A 7,070-nucleotide genomic window follows, 5' to 3' on the forward strand; every position below is an offset into this window, starting at 1 on the left:
GATTAAATCACAATTTTTAGGAACTTATGAGATGTAAAAAAAAAAGTGTGGAGTGCTGTGGTCATTTCTGGGTTCCACGCTTGAAGGATATTGACAAACTGGAAAATGATTGGAGGCCAAAGGCCATGATGGTAATAATGTCTGGAAACCATCTCATAGAAAAAAGGCTAGAATGGAAACCTAGAAGAGAAAAGATTTGTGGAGACATGGTAGCTGTTGCCAAATATTCGAAAGTCTGTATCTATGGGAGAGGAAATGGATTTTGCTTATTTTATGGCATTCCCAATGACAAATTAGGACCAATGGATGGAAGGTAGATTTTAGTTCAATATCAGGAAGAATTTTTGAATGAGTAGAACTCTCTAATAGTTGAAAGGCTCTTCCACTTTCTTTCATTGAAAATTCAAACAGAAGTAAGTAAAGAGTCCAACAGTGATAAGGGAGTTCTGATCTCATCCCTTCCCTCACACAATTAATAACTACTTCCTATAACATTTATTTTAAATTCTATTATTTCTTGATTATACAAGTAACAGATATTCCATGTTGAAAAATCTGAAAATAAAAAGAGAAAAGCAAATGAAAATAAAATCATCCGTCTTCCCACCTCCCAAAGACTTGAACATTTTGGCATATAGCTTTACAGACTGTCTGCTATTTATCAATTATATATTGGCATATAGCTTTACATACTGTCTGCTATTTATCAATTATATATTGGCATATAGCTTTACTGACTGTTATTTATCAATTATATATATTATATATATATAATTTTTAAAAACAAAAATGAGATCCCATTAATCACACTGTTTTTTTAACTTTACAATATAGTGTAAACATCCTTCCATGTCAAGTGATATATGACTGTGTCATCATTCTTAATGGATGCAGAGATTTCTATGGAATGAATGTACTGTAATTTGTTTAACTCAATGTTTCCCAAAAGGTATTCTACATTTCAACAATCCTATAAGATGACCCTCAAAAAAGAACTTTGGTTAAACAGTTTTAAAATGTTCCATACCAGCCCTAGCTGGTTTGGCTCAGTGGATAGAGTATTGGCTACTGGACTAAAGGGTCCCAGGTTCGATTCCAGCCAAGGACATATGCCTGGGTTATAGGCTTGATCCTCCTCCCCAGTAGCGGGTGGACAGGAGGCAGCCGATCAATGATTCTCTCTCATCATTGATGTTTCTATCTCTCTATCCCCTCTCCCTTCCTCTCTGAAATCAATAAAAATATTTTTTCAAAAGTAAAAAAATAAAATAAATAAAATGTTCCATACCATATTCCCATTTTGGGTTTTCACAATGTTAAAGAAACAAGTTTAACTGAGTTTCCCAAACTTACTTGGCCATAGATTGCCTGTGGCCTCCTCCTTCTTTAATTCTTCAGGACACTTATTTACATTTTCTAAAACACTCTGAGAAATGATGCCTTACCTTATCCTTTAGTGTTAGAAAGGGGGTTTTCTTTTTTTCTTTTAATACTCACCGGAGGATATTTTTCCATTGATTTTTAGAGAGAATGGAGGAGAGAGGGAAAGACAGAAATATTGATGTGAGAGAAACACATCAATTGGTTGCCTCCTGCATGTACCCCTACCAGGGCCTGGCCCGGGGCAGAGCCTGCAACTGAGGTACGTGCCCTTGACTGGAATTGAACCCGGGACCCTTTGGTCTTCAGGCCGATGCTCTACCCACTGAGCAAAACTAGCTAGAGCTGACTTTGTCTATTCTTAATATCTCATTTAAGTGGAGTTGTGATGTTTGTCCTTTTGTGTCTGACTTATTTCACTTAGCATATGTTTTTAAGGCTCATCCATGTTGCATTATGTAACAGAACTTTGTTTTCATAGCTAAATCATATTCCATTGTATGAGTATACCACATTTTTATCCTTTCATCTGGTGATAGAAATTGATGCAGAAAGGAACATTGACATACCATTAACTGTTTGAGTCTTTGTTTTCAAGGAGTGGAATGTTTAATCATATGATAATTCTGTTTAATACTTTGAGGAACTGCCAAACTGTTTTCCAATGTCACTGCATCATTTTACATTCTAACTAGCAATGTACATGGTTCTTATTTCTCCATATCCTCACCAAAACTTGTTATTATCTATCTTTTATTTTGTAACCATCTTAGTGGATATAAAGTGTTATCTTTCTAGTTTTAATTTGCATTTCTCTAATGACTAATATTGTTCAACATCTTTTCATGGACAGTTGTATATCTTCTTTGGAGAAATATCTATTCATAAAGTCCTTTGCCATATTTTATTTTTTTCTTTGCCCATATTTTAATTGAATTGCTTATCTTTTTTGTGAGTTATAGGAGTTCTTTATATATTCTGGATTAAACCCTTATCAGATATGATTTACAAACATTTTTCTCATTTTATAGATTGTCTTTTCACTGTCTTGTTAATGTCCTTTGATGTACAAAAGTTCTTAATTTTGATAAAGTCCAATTTATCATTTTTTCTTTTGTTGCTCATGCTTTTGGTGCTGTATCTAAGAATTCATTGCTAAGTCAAAGATCATAAAGATTTACTCCTTTTTTTCCTAAGAGTTTAATAGTTTCAGCTCTTAATATTTACGCCGTTGATCCATTTTGAGTTAATTTTTGTATACGGAGTGAGTTTGAGTCCAACATCATTATTTGCATGTGGATATTCAGTTGCCCCGGCATTTGTTGAAAACATTAGGTTTTTCACAATTACAAATAACATTATAGTAAACACCATTTTCAACCTGTCCCATATTTTTCTCTAAGAAAAATTCCTTGGATCAGAAAACTGTGGTACATCTACACAATGGAATACTATGCTGCCATAAAAAAGAAGGAATTCTCATCATTTGCAGCAACCTGGATGGAATTGGAGAACATTATGCTAAGTGAAATAAGCCAGTCAATGAAAGAAAAATACCACATGATCTCACTCATTTGTGGATAATAAAGAACATTATAAACTGATGAACAAAAAGATAGATACAGAGACAGTAAAGCATCAAACAGACTGTCAAATTGCAGGGGGAAGGTTAGGGAGAGGTGGGGGAGATAGGAAATCAAACGAAGGACTTGTATGCATGCATATAAGCATAACCAATGGACGCAAAACTCTGGGGGGTGAGGGCATGTATGGGTGTGGGGTGGGGTGGGGGGCAATGGTAAGATATGTACACATATAATACCTCAATAAAAAAATAAAATAAAATAAAATAAAAATAAAAGTAAAAAAGAAAAAGAAAAATTCCTAGAAGCATTAATATATCAAAAATGTGCACATTTTGAAGGCTTTTTTATGTATACCATCAAACTTCTTCCAGAAATGACATTAGGAATCTATCATAGTGAATTCAAATACCACTTTCTCCACACTATCAACAGCCTTGCATATTTCAAAAAATATTTTTAATCTGTGCGCATCCATGTGATATGAGAATGTATTCCAAATCAAGCTTAAGGGAGTTTTAGTGAACTTCTCTCAACAGCCCCAAAGTCCTAGCTTCAGTACCTTCCTTTCCAAAGACCTCACACTTATGAAAAGATTATCCAAGAATAGTACTCGATGTAAACCACTGCAGAATTTAATATAAGTCTAGTTAAGAAAGCAATCTAAACCCTTCCTCTCAGAAGAGAGAGACTAGAAATGGAAAGTGTAATTAGGTTTCTCTGCTGTATAATGTAATTTCAAATATTTTCTTCCTCAGCACAAAATCACAAACCAGCTGTCTGCAACTTTCAAATGTGCCCTTTTTCCCTTGTGTTTAATGGAGAATTACCAAGCACAAGAGTCATGCCAAGAAAGCAAGTAAACTGAAGGTAGAGTATTTTCTTATAGCCATATGATAATTATTGGAGAAAAAGCAAAAGTTATTTTGCTGGCAGTATGCTTTTTAGTACTAGTTGAGTACTTCCAAATGCGTATTGGTACAGAGTTTTTATAGTTGATGTAGCTTTTGGCCCTGTCTCCTTCACTTCTCTGAAGCAAGCATACCAAGTATATCTTTATTTTGTTTTGTTTCAAGCTGTAGTTACAGTAGAAGAAAAATTTTATGATGAGTGGTTTGTCAATGGGAAGTTGTTATTAACATGGAAATCCTGAGAGGATCATTTATCCACACAAAACAAGGAACCGGGGGGAAATTATCTTTCCACATTTCTTCATAAAGCATGCATAATTCATAGAAGAGAGGAAACTATTGATGAGGCTGAACAAAATGAGTTTCTTGTTGCCAGAAAGAATAAAAACATTAGGTAATAAAGCTCTCTAATTTCCTAAATATTTTCTTAAAGTCTTTTGCAGTTGAATGCCATCGTGACTTTCACTGTCATGCTAGCAAGATGAAGGCAGATGTTTTTACACAATCAATAAAATTTTAAGAGACAGAAGGGACCTTATAAATATATAGTCCAACTACACTTTACAGATTGGAAATCTGAAGCCCACAGAGGTGAAGTGACTTCACAAAGTCATACGGAACTAATGACAGAGCTAGAGTTATAAGTCAAGTCTCCTGACTCCTGTACTCACTAATAATGTAGTCTGGTCACTTCCCTAAAAGTTTGACATGAACAATTATGTTACCAGTTTACTTTGACATCAGTAATCCACAGAGTTCTCCAATTTCATACATCTATCTTATTGTTCAATTTATAGGATTTAGTTAATAACTGTATTAATTTGATGAATTTATTTTGAGAGAGCATGGTCATTAAGTCTCCCACTGTTAAGAAAATTGAGCAAGTTTCCAAGAGCCCTATATGATATATGATTCTCTCCACCTATAAATTATAGACATTTGTAAAAATCAATCTTATTTACTCTTGCGTTAAGAACCACATTTTAAGAAATCTGTGAGATATGGACTTTAAGGAAAACAAAACAATCTTTTTTCAGAGTACTTACTGTTCTCTGGCCTTTTCTAAATGCACAATTTCAATTATTTGACAGTGAAGTCTACCTATATGATAGATTTTTCAAGCTCAACTTTTATGTTCTAAAATATTTAAAAACACTTCAGGAAAATTATAATTAGTTTTCTCCATAGATATCCAAAGTACCATACATGCATTTTCATCGTGGATATTTATATATAGTTGCTTCTAGGTGAATTTTAAAAATTCATTTAGGAGATGAGATTAAATATATCCTGTAGTGGGAGTACTAATAATTCAAAGAGCAGGGATGAAGATTAATAAAGAAGTAGAATCTTAACTCATGGGCTTTTAATAGCTCATTTGATTTGTTTTAATTCTGAAGAGCCAATAAAACAGGCCACCTTGATATAAATTCTAACCCCACATCCCTTTTTAATGTAAGAGCTTCCTTTTCCCCCCCTTCTATTGAATTTCGTGAGGTGACACTGGTTAACAAAATTATGCAAATTTCAGGTGCACAATTCCACAACACAATTCTAATTGTAGATTTGTGTTCACCACCCCAAGTCAAGTCTCCTTCCATCACCATTTATCCCGCCTATACCCTCCTTGACCTTTCCCCAGCTCAACCCCCACAATCATCACACTGTTGTCCTTGTCCATGAGTTTTTTCTCTTTTTATTGGCTCAATTCCTCCACCACTACCCCCAGCCTCCCAACATCCCCCCAAAAAGCTGTCAACCTGCTCTCTATCTATGGGTCTGTCTCTATTTTGCTTATTAGTTCATTTTGTTCATTAGATTCACGTATGAGTGAAAGGGTATTGTCCAACAATAGAATTAACTGTCATGTGAGGGAATTGGTTTATTACTACAAGATTTCAAACTAAGGCTAAAAGATAATCTGTCTGGAATTCTTAAAAGGATTCTTGCATTGAGAGGTAGATTAAAATCCACTCTGGCCAGTGTGACTTAGTTGCTGGAGCTTCATCGTTCCATGCACAGAAAGTTTGCCAGTTCAGTTGCTGGTCAGGGCACATACCCAGGTTGTGTGTTTGATCCTTGGTCAGGGTGCATAAGAGAGGCAACTGATCAATGTTTCTCTCTCTCTTTCTCCCTCTCCCTTCCTCTCTAAAATCAATACAAACATGTTAAAAAAAGACTTCTAAAATCCTCTATGTTCAAAGATTTTGTGATTCCTATACTAATATTGTCTTTCCTACTTCTATGGCACAAACAAAACAGAAATAGACTCATGGATACAGAGAAAAAAACTGATGGTTGCCAGATTGGGGAGCGGGGCTGGGTGAAAAAGGTGAAGGGATTAAGAAGTAAGCACAAATTGGTCATTACATTACAAAATAGTCATGGGGATGTAAAGTACAACATAGGGAACATAGACAATAATCTATCTATATAAAGAGGAAATATGCAAATTAGGCCAGGACTCCGAAACGGGTCAGGACCAGTCAGGAGGGGGTTGCACATGCAGGTGAGTCCTGGAATGGAGACGGAGACAGAGACAGGGGGCTGGCAAGCCACCACGCCCAGCTCGGGCCAGTCCCCCAGAGCTGGAGCAGACACAGGCAGGGATGGGGGGCTGGCCCACAACCTCTGCGGCTGAGCACAGGCCTGGAGAGGAGACAGCGGGCCTGCCTCCCGTGGAAGCAGCGCGGGTCCCTCCCACCTCCCGCGGAATCGGCACGGGTCCCTCCTGGCTCCTGCAGAAGTGGTACGGCTCCCTTCCGGCTCCCATGGGCAGCACGCTGCGGTTCCCGGTGGCTCCTGTGGAAGAAGCAGGCAGCCTATTGCGCGCAATATCGTGTGATGGGCTATTAGTATAGTAATAACTATGTACGGTGCCAGGTAGATACTAGGCTTATTGGGGGGACCACTTTGTATATTATATGAATGCCTAAGCATTATGCTGTATAGCTGAAACTAATATAATACTGAATGTCAGCTATCATTTTTTTTCTAAAAAAATAAGGCCATATGATAACACAGGGACACAGGGAGAATCCCATGATGAAGATAGAGATTGGAGTGATATGTCTGTAAGGCAAGGATTTCCAGCAACTACCAGAAGCTAGGAGAGAGACATTAACAGATTCTCTCTCAAAGCCTCCTGAAGGAACCAATTCTGCTGAAACTTTGATCTTGGAATTTTAGAATTCCA

General features: G+C 36.6%; 1 protein-coding gene across 1 annotated transcript in view; it reads left to right on the forward strand.

The window, feature by feature from the left end:
• MOSPD1 (motile sperm domain containing 1) overlaps positions 1 to 3,117 on the forward strand; it is a 60,529-nt gene extending 57,412 nt beyond the window's left edge. The window contains exon 7 of the transcript XR_013813224.1: positions 2,784 to 3,117. The gene's annotated coding sequence lies outside the window, so the exon portion shown is untranslated. The remainder of the gene's footprint in view (positions 1 to 2,783) is intronic.
• The last annotated feature ends 3,953 nt before the right edge of the window (positions 3,118 to 7,070 follow it).

This window comes from Cnephaeus nilssonii, assembly GCF_951640355.1.
Source record: "Cnephaeus nilssonii genome assembly, chromosome: X".
Taxonomy (NCBI): domain Eukaryota; kingdom Metazoa; phylum Chordata; class Mammalia; order Chiroptera; family Vespertilionidae; genus Cnephaeus; species Cnephaeus nilssonii.